At 37.7% G+C, this 13894-nt stretch overlaps 1 pseudogene; it reads right to left on the bottom strand.

The window, feature by feature from the left end:
• Window positions 1-8263: 8263 nt before the first annotated feature.
• LOC121395105 lies at window positions 8264-9671 on the bottom strand (annotated as a pseudogene).
• Window positions 9672-13894: the final 4223 nt, after the last annotated feature.

Below are 13894 nucleotides of genomic sequence, written 5' to 3'. Positions count from 1 at the left end.
TATTTGATCAAAGAATTGTTTATCACTTGTCATAAGACTTGCTGCTTCTGAGTCAATAGGACAGTTTGATGTGCAGTTATCTTGAGTAAACTTGAGGAACATCCACTCCACTCCATACTATCTGGAATGTTATGTGCAATACCCTTTGTAATTTCTTTTGCTATCTTTGCCACTGCATTTTTTTGTTCATTTTCCCATAAAAACACTCTGCTCTCAGCTTTTCCTTTTACAATTTTTCCAGCTTTAAGAGTTGTTTCTGGTGCTATAGTCTCTTTTACAGATCTGTTTTCTTCGATTATATTCATCAATTAATTTGCCTTTGACATATTCTAGAGTTATTTCTGATTCAGGTCTGACTTCAGTGGCATTTATCAGAGGACTATATGAATCAGGAAGACTGCATAGGAGGGAAGCTTTGAAATTTAATTTTGTCTCCAATTCCTGCTGTTCTGCAATTTCTAAAGTTACTTTTAAATATTCCTGCATTCCCTGATTTTAATGCAGTCTCATGCTGTATAGCTTACTGTTTAAGTTTGATATTTCATAAAGGGACAGATTTACATAGCAGGCAACCCTAGGCCTGCTGTCATTCATCACCCCGTCCCCTCCCCTTTATTCGCATGAAGTGGGGATTAGCGCACTGGAAGCTAAAAAATGATTGTATTTCCTGCACATCCCTAGTGTTTCTGAACCAATGTGGGTGTGGTTGGGCAGTATGCAGCCACCTAAAATCCTGCTGCCCTAGGCCTGGGCCTTGCTGGCCTTTCCACAAATCTGGGCCTGTTTTCATGGAGTGTCATGCAGTGCATTTCACATACTTTTTGCTGTATATTTTTCCCTGAAGTGAATTAGTTGATCATCTTCCACCAGTAGGCTAATAACTGTTCTAGCCTGTCTGTTTCTTTTATCCCAATCCTCAGGATTGTTTTCTGGTATCTCTGTGCTGACTACTTTCCACAGGTCATCCTTACATTAAAGACTTTCCTCTTTAAATTTCCAGTTGCTGTTATTCAGCTTTGCTATGCCTGAACGCCTGCCATCTTACCATGTGCTCAGCTTTTGTCTCTACGGAGATTTTTAGGATCAGATTTCATTGGTTCTGCGACCTGGATCCATAACCTGTTAGCAGAGAGCTTGTGCAGCCTCTTTGTAAGTGAGGACAGATACACCAACTTCTATGTGAACAGTAACTTGGTTGCTTTTTAGAACTTAGCATAGAGAGAACACACACAGGAAGAGGACAGGGGTTACACAGGGTTACAGGTCAAACATTACATCACATTTCTAAGCAAAAGTAGACCCTCTCTGCATTAAATAACATTCTTTTCTCTGCTGTAGAAACTGCGGAAAGGAGGGCACTAAGAGTCACGTATGGTGGCTGTGTCCTACAGTTCAACATTTTTGATTCATGAGAGTTTTCCAGCACACATAGCAATTTTCTTAAAATTTGGGAGCCTTGGGCCCCACAAGCTACCTCATTGGAACTGGAACTATTCCTCCTTTCTGCATAATCTTGTTGGGATGTCTACCAATACGTTAACAAGTAAAACAAACAAACAAATGCAAAAGTATTGTAGAAGTAATTCCTATATTGGCTACCAAAAAAAATACATTAGAAGCTTTCGGAGCACCAAGGCACCTTTATCAAGCAAAACACAAGTGAAAGCTTATACAAGTGACAGCATATACAGTATACTGTTATATCAGTGAAAGATATTATTCTGCAATAAATTAGAAAGTTACAGATAGATAGAGAGATATTGTAGTGATAATAAAATGAATCAGGGTGGGTTGTAAATAGTCCAGGAGTTTGGATTTAGTCAGGTCACAAAGTGTGACATTAAACTTAACCCTAAATTAAGGCCCTGTCTTAATGTGTGTAACATAAGGTATCCCAAACTCAGAACTAACTCCAAGGACCCGGTCATGGCTCACTCTTCTGCCTTGGCTTTGGGACTTAATGTGAGAGGACCAAGGAGAGAGTTCTGTGCAGGCTAGGGAACCAAACGTATGTGAAAAGGACGGGGGAGCAGTCATGGAGGCATGAAACAGGCAGGGTCTATACCAGAAGGGCAATTCGGTACCAAATCAGATAACAGAAACAAAATCGGGTCACAGGCCAAGGTCAAACCAAACAGCAGCGTGGTACAAAATCAGAATCCAAAGAATAGTCAAATACAGGCTGAGGTCAGTACAGGTGGCAGAAAAGTCAGGAACAGACAAGGGTCAGGAACATCAATGGTCAAAAGAAGTTCACCCAGGAACTGTAGGAATGGACCTTTACGATGGACAATGAGAATGGAACATTTCTTCATTAAATATTTGAGTTTTCATGCCAACCGCTATGATGTCACGCGGCTATTCGAATAAGGCCAAAAATACCAGAGCCCACGCAAACCCAGAAACAGTACAGATTAGGAACGGCGCGGAAACAGAACAACCATTCTATATATTTATTAGGTACATTATCTGTGATGATTCTGTTACACCTTTCAAGTGTTTTTGTTTTTCTGAAAGACCAATACAATTTTTTGAAAGGCTTAGTTAAACACGTATTAAAATGCACTGTACTCGATTCAAATGCAGTGGAATAACTGTTAAATGAACTGTGCATCAAAATTCCTATTCTTAATTTTCTTAATTTTGCCAACTGTTTTTCCATTTATCCATTTATGCCTTTTATTACATTCCCCCAGAAGAAACATAACAGCATACCATGCATGAAAGATGCTGATATGCAGTTTATTGCACTGACATTTACATTGTGAAATAACAAGAGTTCTCTTAATTCTATAGCTCACTAGGCAAACATTAATTCATTTGCAGAATCCCACAGTTCTGCTCACACTGTGCAGCTCTTAGCAGTGTTGGACTGGGATGCCAGGGGCCCACCAGAAAACCTTAGACCATAGGCCCACTTTCCAAACTATTATTCCTCCTTTCCTCATTCAAACTCTTTATTCTCCTAGTCTTTTATATCTACTTACTATATTCTTCCATTATTAAGCATTTTCCCCATAAAGAAATAGGGAATGACTATGAAATTGGCTAAATGGTTAGAAGCAAGAGGCCCACTGACACCTGGGACACCGGGAGTTTTCCTGGTATCCCAGTGGGCCAGTCTGACACTGACTCTTAGTATTATGCACAATACCACTTACTGTATCTAGTACCTAAAAATAAGGTGCACACGGTATATTGTAATATTGGAATGCATTTTAGGACAAAGAAATTCTTAGTTTAGACTAAACTCAGCAGCCTCAGGATTATGTCAGTACTAAGTGAGAGCAGACTCATGCAGCCTACCTAGATTTGGAATTGTCCAGGTGCGTTAATTTACACTCAAATATAAAATGCATATATTACATAAATTCACAAATGAGTTGATCTGCAAAGATAAGTTCTGAATGACACCAGTGTAGTTGTCCATAGCAATCAGATCTTTGCATTCATTTTCTGATGGTTGCTATGGGTAAATGTACTTGTGCAATTTAAATGTAAATAGGAAAAAAGCCATACGAACAATAAAATGGAAATGTGCTGTATTCGATATAAACATGTGATTAATTATTGTTAAGCAATCAACACATGATGAACTTATTTCAACAAAATCTTTTCGGTAGCCCAATAAGTGGTTATGTGTTTATTTATGATTTAAGGTCGAAACAGCTGATATAGACAATACACACTAGTGGGGCTCATTTATCTACACTGGGGAAAGTTGCACCTGGGCAGTAACCTATGGCAACCAAACATACTTTTGCATTCACTGTTCTACCTGCAGCTGGCTTAACAAAGTTAAAACTGATTTGTTGCAAATGTGCCCAGTTTTGATAAATAACCCTATATATATATAAAAATAAGAACACATTTGTTACCAACTCAAGTAATAAATTATGCACAAAACCACATATTCTTTTTCAGAGAAAAATGTTAACAAAAATAAGTGGGAACAAATGTGTGGTCAGATATGACTAAAACAAAATGAGCTAGAATAATACACTGTGCAGTATTGTCATGTTGATACTGTATGACTAAATTTGCAGTGGCAACTTAACTACTATATTCCTGCATGCAAACACAAACATGTCATAAAAACAAACAAGTGCTAGTGATGTTAGAAATATTTTGGTGATTTATGTGTATCTAACTAAAAAAATAACATTTGAGAAACATTATGAATGGCTGGTGTTAACAAGGGAATTGCAGATCTACAGATGCCTGACCCACTCTGGAAAACTGAATTAAAATGGACAAATGCAGAATGCATAATGTGATATCTGGTTTGAATAAATTATATGGATTGGAAGTATGAGGATTGCTTAGGAAAATCACTGAGCATTTGAACGGAAAGCAGTTATATTTGTATTTTTCTGCAGGTAACTGTAGGCTTGGCTTGGCTTGGACAGAGACAGGTAAGTACTGCTTTATAACACTCCAGGGTAAGCTGCTGGATGGATTATATCAGTCTTATATAGCAGACTCTCTACAAGTAACACAAACAAACTGAAGATGACCACTGGAGGATAAGTAATGTTTAATAAAGTAATATTTAATTGTGTTGTTTAATATTAAGCACCTGTTATTGCAGCTTGGGGAAGAACAAGTTAGCTTCAGTTTCATTGGAAAGAGTACTTAAGCATCAGAAACATAAGGCAGCTGCAGGGTTTAAAAGATATGTACCAACACAAAAGCTGCTCTGGCCATGGCAGCAGGAGTTCCTGACATAGCCTTGAGCCTGCATGGAGAAGGCAAAGGGATGTCAGCAGTGGGCCAGATGTTAAACTATTTTATCTAGATGGAAAAAATTAGCAGGCTTAAATGTCAAAGAAGGTTGAACTGGTAGAGCAATCCAAAAGCAGGCTAAGAACAAAGTCAGAGTGCTAGAAGCAAGGTCTAGATCAATTTCTCAGAATATGAGTCCTAGTCATACTGGGTTTTGAAATAGAAACCAGTTTCTGGATTTCCAATGTTGTTCATCCAGAGACATGTAAACTCTGGGCTTAATCATTACATTAGATCAGGGGTGTCCAAACTGCTTGCAACAAGGGCCAGATTTGGTGAGGTGAAAATGTGTGGAGGCTGACCATTCAGCCTGACATTCTTTGAACTCATTTAAACAAGGAATCGTGTTGCCGTAGCAATAATATTTGGGCACATTAGTGAAATGATCTGCCACTTGGTCTATACTGCTGCCTGTGTGCTGAAGGTGTTAGCAATAGACATGTACTGGCACATAGTGAAGCGCTGCTCTCGCATACGTCTTTAGTTTACTGTACTGGCACGTCAGTATGTCTATTGACACCTTCAACCCTAAAGAAGTATGCGAGAGCAGTTCGTCACTCCGTGCCAGTACGTGTCTATTGCTAACACCTTCAGCACACAGGCAGCAGTGTAGACCAAGTGGCAGATCATTTCACTAATGTGCCCAAATATTATTGCTACGGCTACACGATTCCTGAACGCACTGTGCTAACAGGCCGCATTATTATTAATTTCATGGTGGACGCTGCGGGCCGGTGTAAATTTCAAAACGGCCCGCAATTGGCCCCAGGCCGGACTGTGGACATGCCTGCAGTAGATCATTTTGCATGAATGTGAAGTGTTAACAGCCACAGTTCTCACTTGGGAATGCTGTAACTGCCAAACATTTTTGTTTTCTTTGAGGACAAAAAAAACCCATCTAATTCAGTGCTTTCTTGTACTGTAGGGTATCAGAAGCCATCCACCTCAGAAGACCAAACATTAGGTTGCCAATGATTTAACAGTTAGGGCATTCAGATAAAATAATGAACTGATGATCATTTTGGTATGCACATACTAATGTTCTGTAGCATAACATGAGATGAGATGATCAATTTTTTATGATTTTGGTTTTGATGATTGAATTGTGTTTAATATAATGTACTAATTTTATCTAACCTTATTCATGATGTGGTTACAAGGCATTTGATTCATATTAACACACATTTAAAATATATATGGGTACTTTCATGTGTTTGAAATACGGCAACTGATATTGATGCACATATAAAGATAAATCTGCATTCCTTGCTAGGCTTGCATTCTGCAGACACAATATTCACACATCTGAATTCCATTGTTTATAATGCCAAGATTTTGTAATACGCTACATTACATCTTGAGGTGAACTTTATTATGAAGTGGAGCAAATTTCAATAATAGTTTCCTTGTTGCTCAAAGCAAAAGAAGCATGGTAAAAACCTAAGAGCAAAGAAAAGTCTAGGCTCATGAATATGTGAAATGCAGAGGATCGATATGCCAGACAAACAGGACGTATAAATATATATGAAAATAAATAGACAATACTAAATTGTTCATTTGTATTAGTGAGATTTATTGATAAGAGCGTACATGCAGCAATTGAAAACAGAATGCTGCTTACATGAAAACATGAAGAATAAATTGCTATCTAAAGGTTAAATTGATTAAACTAAGACACGTTTCATGGCTTTTCAGTCTGTTTTTTTTGTGACCTTTCTATTGTTTGAAATGATTAACCTTTTCAAACAACAGTGCAACTGGTTTAAAGAATTTAGAAGAAACATACTTCAAAATATTTTAATGGATGGATTCATTGATCAATGAATTGATAATCAAATAGTATATACAGTAAATAGAGCTGAATGGTGGTACAATGGTAAGCATTGCTGAAGGTACAGTTTCACCTACTACTCCAAATAAATATAAGCAGTTAAAAAGCATCATGATGAAATTAATGATAGTGTGTGTGTACCTCTTTGATTTCACACTGAAAGGATGGATGTAATTTTTGTATAATCTGTTTTCTGGAATAATGGGTATTCTGTTTTTGACAACAGATAAAATAAGCTTGTAGGATTTCTATAAAAGGTCTCTCTTTGGAGCAGGGTCCTGATCTACAGAGTCCTCTTGCAGTTAACAATAATTATTAATTGTTATATATTTCATGAAATACCAGTTTTGTCAGTGTGTGGCTCCTGCAAGGGCTGGATAGAACTAAAAAGCAGTTTAGTGCAGCAGGCTGCATTTTCTGGCACTGCTGTTACACATAGGGACAAATTTACTTACCTTCAAAGTTGCGCCAGCACTATCCAGGCGTAGATTCGACAGGGCTGCGCAAATTCAAGAAGATCCGAAGTTGCACACAAGTTATCGATCGTTTGCAAAGTTGTGCTAGCGATGTTACGATCAGTGGTTCGAATTACGCTAGCCATGGCAAATTTGCATACGGCATGCAGTTAAAGTACAATGCCCGTATATGCAGCAGCAAAGACATTACACTACACGAGGCTAGGGAACCTTAATAAATGTATTCGAATGCCCTACACATATGCCCACAGTATAGTTTAGGTGCCATATGTTATCAAATGTAGGGTGGAAGGAGCGTACCCTAAAAAAAAATTTAGATCTTTTTCCGCCTAATACCCTATAAAAAGTAAAAGATGCCAGCATTTTATTGGGACTCAGAAAAAATTTCAACTTTTTTTGGACCGTCCCTATCTACTCTATTGCACTTCTCCTGGTCTGAGGTAGCGAAGTAAAGTCTGGCGCAAGAGGTAACGTTCACGAAAATCTGCAACTTAGTGAATTAGCGTAGTTACACCCCTTCACCAGAGCGCAACTTCACCTGGCGTAAGGGTGTGAAGTAGCGCTAGAGTAGGTAGTTAGTAAATCGGCAACCTTTAGTAAATTTGCTCAGTAAATCTGAGCAGGGAAGCATTAAGAGATCCTTCTTACTACATAAGTAAAACAGGCTTTTGCAATTTCTGCCTAGAGCTCACCCAAATGAACAGCAGAAAAAAGTTTTGAAACAAGTTGATGTATGAGATGGTAGTGGTCAGCACTGAGCACTATTACCGATTTGAATCCATGCATGGTATTAAGTTCTGTACCCTGTAGTAGTACACAAAATGTTCACAGAAGCTAGGAGTAGAACAAACTTTACTAGGGAGGAAAGCATGGCTGAACTGCCAACAAGTTAGGAGAAAAGAAGAGATAGAGAGGCAGATACTTGGGAAACAATTATCAGCCGAGCAGAGTGACATATCTCAGTTTAACATGTAACAGCCGCCATCTACTGGCATTACATTAACAGTCAATACATAACACCCCTCCCCTCCTAGATAACATAATCCTCTAGGTGGCAGGGCCTTTGATTGACCCTTTTGGGCTGCTCCATTGGGACACTGATAACCTCTCCTTATGGATTGGTCTCAGTATCTGCGGGTACCCCCTCAGGTACATCTACTGTCTGTTCAGCTGCAGGAATCTCTTCCTCTGGAAAAGCTAGAGGAGTTGGGTCACCTTGCAATCCAAACTGGCCATGGTTATCCTCTGTGTTAGGACAAACATTGTGCCCTAGTCTGCTCCGCAGCTGATCAACATTTCTTCAAATAACACGGCCATCCACAGTCTTAACCTTGTATGAGACAGGGCCTGTGGCTTCAACAATGAATGCTGGTATCCATTTTGGTCCCAGTGCATAATTCCTGGCATACACACTACTTCCTGCTTCAAACATCCTCACTGTGGAGGTCTGTGCATTTTTATAGAATTTATCTTCCTGTTTATTTTGTACAAAAATTTTGCCAGTCTATGATTCCAGTCACCATGAATTATCCTTTTTAATGCATCCTTTGTAGTCTGGACCATGTGCACAGCTTGTCCATTTGAGGATGGATGGAATGGTGCTGTTGTAACATGATGAATAAGGTTGCTTTCCATAAATGCTCTGAAGTCTGTCTCTCTTAACTGTGCTCCGTTATCGGATACAATAGTGTCTGGGAGTCCATGGGTGGCAAACAACTTCCGCAACACTTGAATGACTGCATGGGTGGTTGTAGATGCCACTGGAACAACTTCCAACCATTTGGAAAAGGAATCAACCACAAGGAAGAATGTCTGACCTTGAAAAGGCCCTGCAAAATCGATATGAAGCCACGACCATGGGCTCCACATCACCTCCCATGGATGTACCCAGGCCTTAGTAGGGGCATGGTGGTTGGTCTGGCAAGGAACACAACTTTTTACCCATTTTTCAATACATTCATCCATTTTAGGCCACCAGACATAACTTCTAGCAAGGGCTTTCATATTTACAATGCCTGGGTGACTCTTGTGTAGGGCTTTAAGAACATGGTTTTGCCCTGCTTTGGGAATTACCACTCTATTTCCCCACAAAAGGCAACCTTTGTATGCAGAGAGTTCATGCTGGCATTTCTCAAAAGGTGTGGACTCTTCCTTTAAACTTATTTTTGGCCACCCCCTCCATACCCAGTTCAACACTCGAGACAATACTGGGTCAGTAGCTGTCATGCAGGCAAAATCTGATGCCTGCAGAGGGGGACTAGGTAATGACTCTAGCATGAGGACCTCAGACGAGTATGTACAGATAAATGGCTTAAATCATCTGCATTACTTATTTATTTTCCTGGGCGGTACTGCAACTCAGAGTCATATGCATTTAGCAATAAACACCATCTCAGCATGCGTGGAGAAAGTATCTGCACAGTAGGCCCATTTTTTTTAAACAGACCCAATAATGGATTGTGATCAGTAATTATAGCAAAACTTCTGCCATACAAGTACTCGTGGAATTTCTTTACCCCTGCCACAATGGCTAAAGCTTCCTTATCAATCTGAGTGTAATTCCTCTCAGTGGTACTCATGGTTCGTGAATAGAATGCAAGGGGAGCCTCACGACCGCCACTTACAGTATGACTTAAAACAGCCCCTATTCCATAAGGAGAAGCATCATATGTGAGGTTAAGAGGTTTACTCAAATCATAATGTACTAGCACACTGTCTGATGATAAGAGTCTCTTGGCATCCTTGAATGACTGCTCATGCAGGGCTGACCACTTACAGGTAGCATTTTTGTCCAGTAGTCTGTGCAGTGGCTCAGCCACAGTAGCTTTGGGACAAATTCACTAAGCGCCGAATCGCCTAACGCTAGCGTGAATTCGCTAGCGTTGGGCATTTTCGTTACTTCGCAAATTCACTAACGGATGCTGGCGTAACTTCGCTAGTGTTACTTCGCACCCTTACGCCTGGCCAATTTGCGCAACGGACGTAACTACGCAAATTCACTAACGCGCGCATTGTTCTGAACTCTACCTTTTACGCCAGACTTCCTTCGCCACCTCATACCAGGCGAAGCGCAATAGAGTAGATAGGAATTGCTTCAAAAAAAGTTAAACCGATGGCGTTTTTTCTTTATTATGGGTGATAGGCTGAAAAAGATCGAAAACATTTTTGGGGCTCCCCCTACATTTCCTAACTCATGGCAACTTAACTATACAGTGGGCACATGTGTAGGGCAAAATAAAAATTTTGTTTGATGTTTTGAACGTTTCCCAGGCTTGTGTAGAAGCAGAAGATTTTCTGAGTTGAGCTGGGTTTCTGAAAAAATCGTAGTTTTCGGGAGATTTTACTAAAAATTCTTAGGTTTCAAGCGAAAAATCTGAAAAATCATAGGATTCTGAATTTTTTCTTTAACGATTTTATTGTGACTTTTTCCGCACAAGAAAAATTCTTGATAAATGGGGGGGGGGGAAGTCTGTGTGGGTTTGGTTGGAGTGGTTTTCAGAAAATAGTGAGAACATTTTGGATTTTGATAAATAATCCCCTAACTGTTTGAGTTTATGATAAAAGGGCAGAATTTTTTTTCTTTATGTAGAAATTTGTATTGGATGCTAATTTCTTAAATATTTTACATCTGGGCAGGACAGCATGAGGAATTGTCTGTGACTAAACCAAATGGGCCTTATATTATAAAGGGCAACTTAGGGGGCTTGAATACAAAAATAAATGAATGCAAAGTCCTACTAAAAAACTTTTATGCTGTGGGACAATACTGAATGCTTTGCCAGATTATACAGATTTACACAGATTAATAATGCTACATGGTACTTTTATTCAATTAATCTAATGAGCATAACATCATCATATAGTTTAAAGAAACAAATCTGAAGTCTGTTTAATTTGCAGGATTGATAATCTATAAAACATTTCTACAGCTCTATAGCATCCAATTACAGTATTGTAATTAGGGGGTCTTTGACATAGCACGTGAGCTTACATACTTTGTGTTACTAACAACTCCTTCTTTTGGATCAAGTACAAGGTACTGTTTTAGTACTACAGAAAAAAAGGAAATCGTTTTTTAAAATTTGGATTATTTGGATGAAATGGAGTCTATGGGAGACAATTCCTCCTTAGTCCTCGATTGCTTTTTAGTGGATTACCATAATTATAGTGGGATTCTCCAAAATAATTCTACCTTGTTGGTAAAATAACAGGAAGGTTTGCATCAGCTTTAGCACTTTTTGCATTCCACACTTACATAATTAAATGAGTCCTGTGGTGTGGGTTATATTGAAATCTTTGTCTTTACAACCACTTTTGGTGATCCATCTTTAGCCCTTTGTTTTATTTTCCGACTCTCCATTTTAACTTCTTACAACCCAGTAATTACATGTGCAGTATTCACCACATGTACTAATAATTTACTGTAACTGTTATTCACCTTTAATCATCAAAAGCATGAATTTATGCAGCAGATATGAAGATGCCCTTGTGTGGTAACATTTGTTAAAAAAAATATATAACAAGTGGAAAACAGAGATTATATTTTTATTGTAAAAGAGGTGGATAGCAAATATTCTGCTAATACACTCCAATCAAATAGACAACACCCACTCTGGATATTGATGACGTACATCATGGATTTTTCTTATTGTGAAAGGCAAGGAACCTTTGGCTCTTCAAGGAAACAATAATTTTTTTCTGTGAAAGAGATTTTTTCATACAATAAGCAGCTTTTCTCTTCTTTTTGTGAAATAACTTGATAAATGTCATGGAAGGCTGTGAAGAAGACAAAACAGGATATTGCATTATTAAAAAAAACTGTCTTTTTCCTTCTCTCTGTTTGTTTTAAGTAATGTTTTTTCCATAGCTTTGAAAATGTTAACCTTGAAAATGAGTGTACACATAATAAAAAGATTAGCAGAACAAGTTGTATGCTATGCCTAAAATGTCAGAAGCAATTTTCAAAGCAAATTATATAAAAATACAGAGAGCAAGAGAAGCCACACTGAGATATCTGAGCTGTCCATTTGCAGTAGTGTGTTGGTAGAGTTACTCTATACCAACCAAATGTAAAGTCTGAATAATTTGTTATTATTTTAAGGCAATTGACTAAATGATAAAAGTGTAATTGGGGGAGTATTTTTGTTAGCAGAATAAAAATTGCACTTTTGTGGCAAAAAATATTTCCTAACTTAATGATGATGATAAACACGTATTTGCAGGCAGTTACTTATTTTTTTATAGCCGAAATGTAATGATTTTATATGTATACGTTTTCTTATATACAGTGTACATAAATAAAAATTAAATAAAATTAAAAATTAAAAAAAACATTTAGGGGTACATTTATCAAAGTGTGAAATTAGAGCTCACCACATAAAATTATACCACTCTCCATTCTTTTGAGCTTTTTAGAGGTGTATTTTATACTATGAGGTCTTTTTTCATACTGAAAAATCTGCTCCCTATACCCCTGTTTCCAATGTGTTTCCAATGAAACACTTTGTCACTTTCATTAAACATATGTTATATAAACAATAATACACAGAAAGAACATATTTCTGTTATATCGAATTTTAAGACAAATGTCTCCCTTTAATTAGGACACAGTGAGTTGGAGCCACTTTCTCAGATCAAGAGCAGCTTTTTAGTTACGGCACTCACACTTCTAGGTTAACACAATTCAACTCAAAATCTGTGCACATGAGAATTTATTGTATTGAATTACTAATCCAGTGTTCTAACCCTCTCACAATCCTCAAAGCTTACTAGAGTCTTATAATTAATAACCTTCATTATCTTAAAATCTCCAACAAAAGTGAGAGTTCAACTTTGTTAATTATTCTCCTAAAAACATAAAATGTTTAGTTTTTCATGTATCATATTTGTTATCAGCTGTGTGGTCTCTGTTAAATCTGGAAATATATCTGCCATAATTATGAAAATGTTCCTGTGAGCACTTCTGTAATTGATTTTTCAGGAGCTTACTAGGTATTTTATGATTTAGAGTCTGTCAGTGACAGGACTTTTGCTCTCATTGGGAGAGTAGGGTGAATTCTGGATCAACAATATAGTTATAAACTTTTATATTTTTTTGGGGGCCCTGGGAAAGCTGACCCTTCACAGCCAGGGCAACAACTAGAGAATGCCGATTTGAACCTTTGACTAAAGATGCTTCCAATAACGGGTATAAACCAGTGGCAACAGTGAGTAAGGACCTATTTATTACATTTGTATTTATTTGTAATTTGTGTTTTTTACCACAAGTAAATTCCCTTTTTAATGTCTCATTTCTTAACAAAGCTCTATATAAATATATATACAGTATATAAATATATATATATATATATATATATATATATATATATATATATAGATATATATATATATATAGATATATATATATATATAGATAGATATATATATATATATATACATGTACAACAAAGGATCGCGCTCACAGGAAATTTCGGCTAGCTCCCTATGACTGCAACCATTTAAAACCCCAGTGGCGGGAAGGGAACTTGGGTGACGTCACTACACATTACTGAGGTGAGGAATACATATACAAAATGTGTAAAGACAAACAAAAAACAAAGCAACAAAAATAAAAAAATGATAGTGAATGTTCATATCGGTACAGATCAGTGGATGTGTCAAAGTAACCATTTGTAACAAATTAAGTACTGATAATATAATGTGACAAAGCTGCTTGTATCCAACTACTCCCTCTGCAGTTGGGTTCTGGACTTCCTAACTGACAGACCTCAGTCAGTCAGGATTGGAAACATCATCTCCAGAA

Source organism: Xenopus laevis, chromosome 6S (genome assembly GCF_017654675.1).
Source record: "Xenopus laevis strain J_2021 chromosome 6S, Xenopus_laevis_v10.1, whole genome shotgun sequence".
Lineage (NCBI taxonomy): Eukaryota > Metazoa > Chordata > Amphibia > Anura > Pipidae > Xenopus > Xenopus laevis.
The sequence above is the reverse complement of the archived record's forward strand: the minus strand, read 5'-3'. Positions and strand labels throughout refer to the sequence as shown.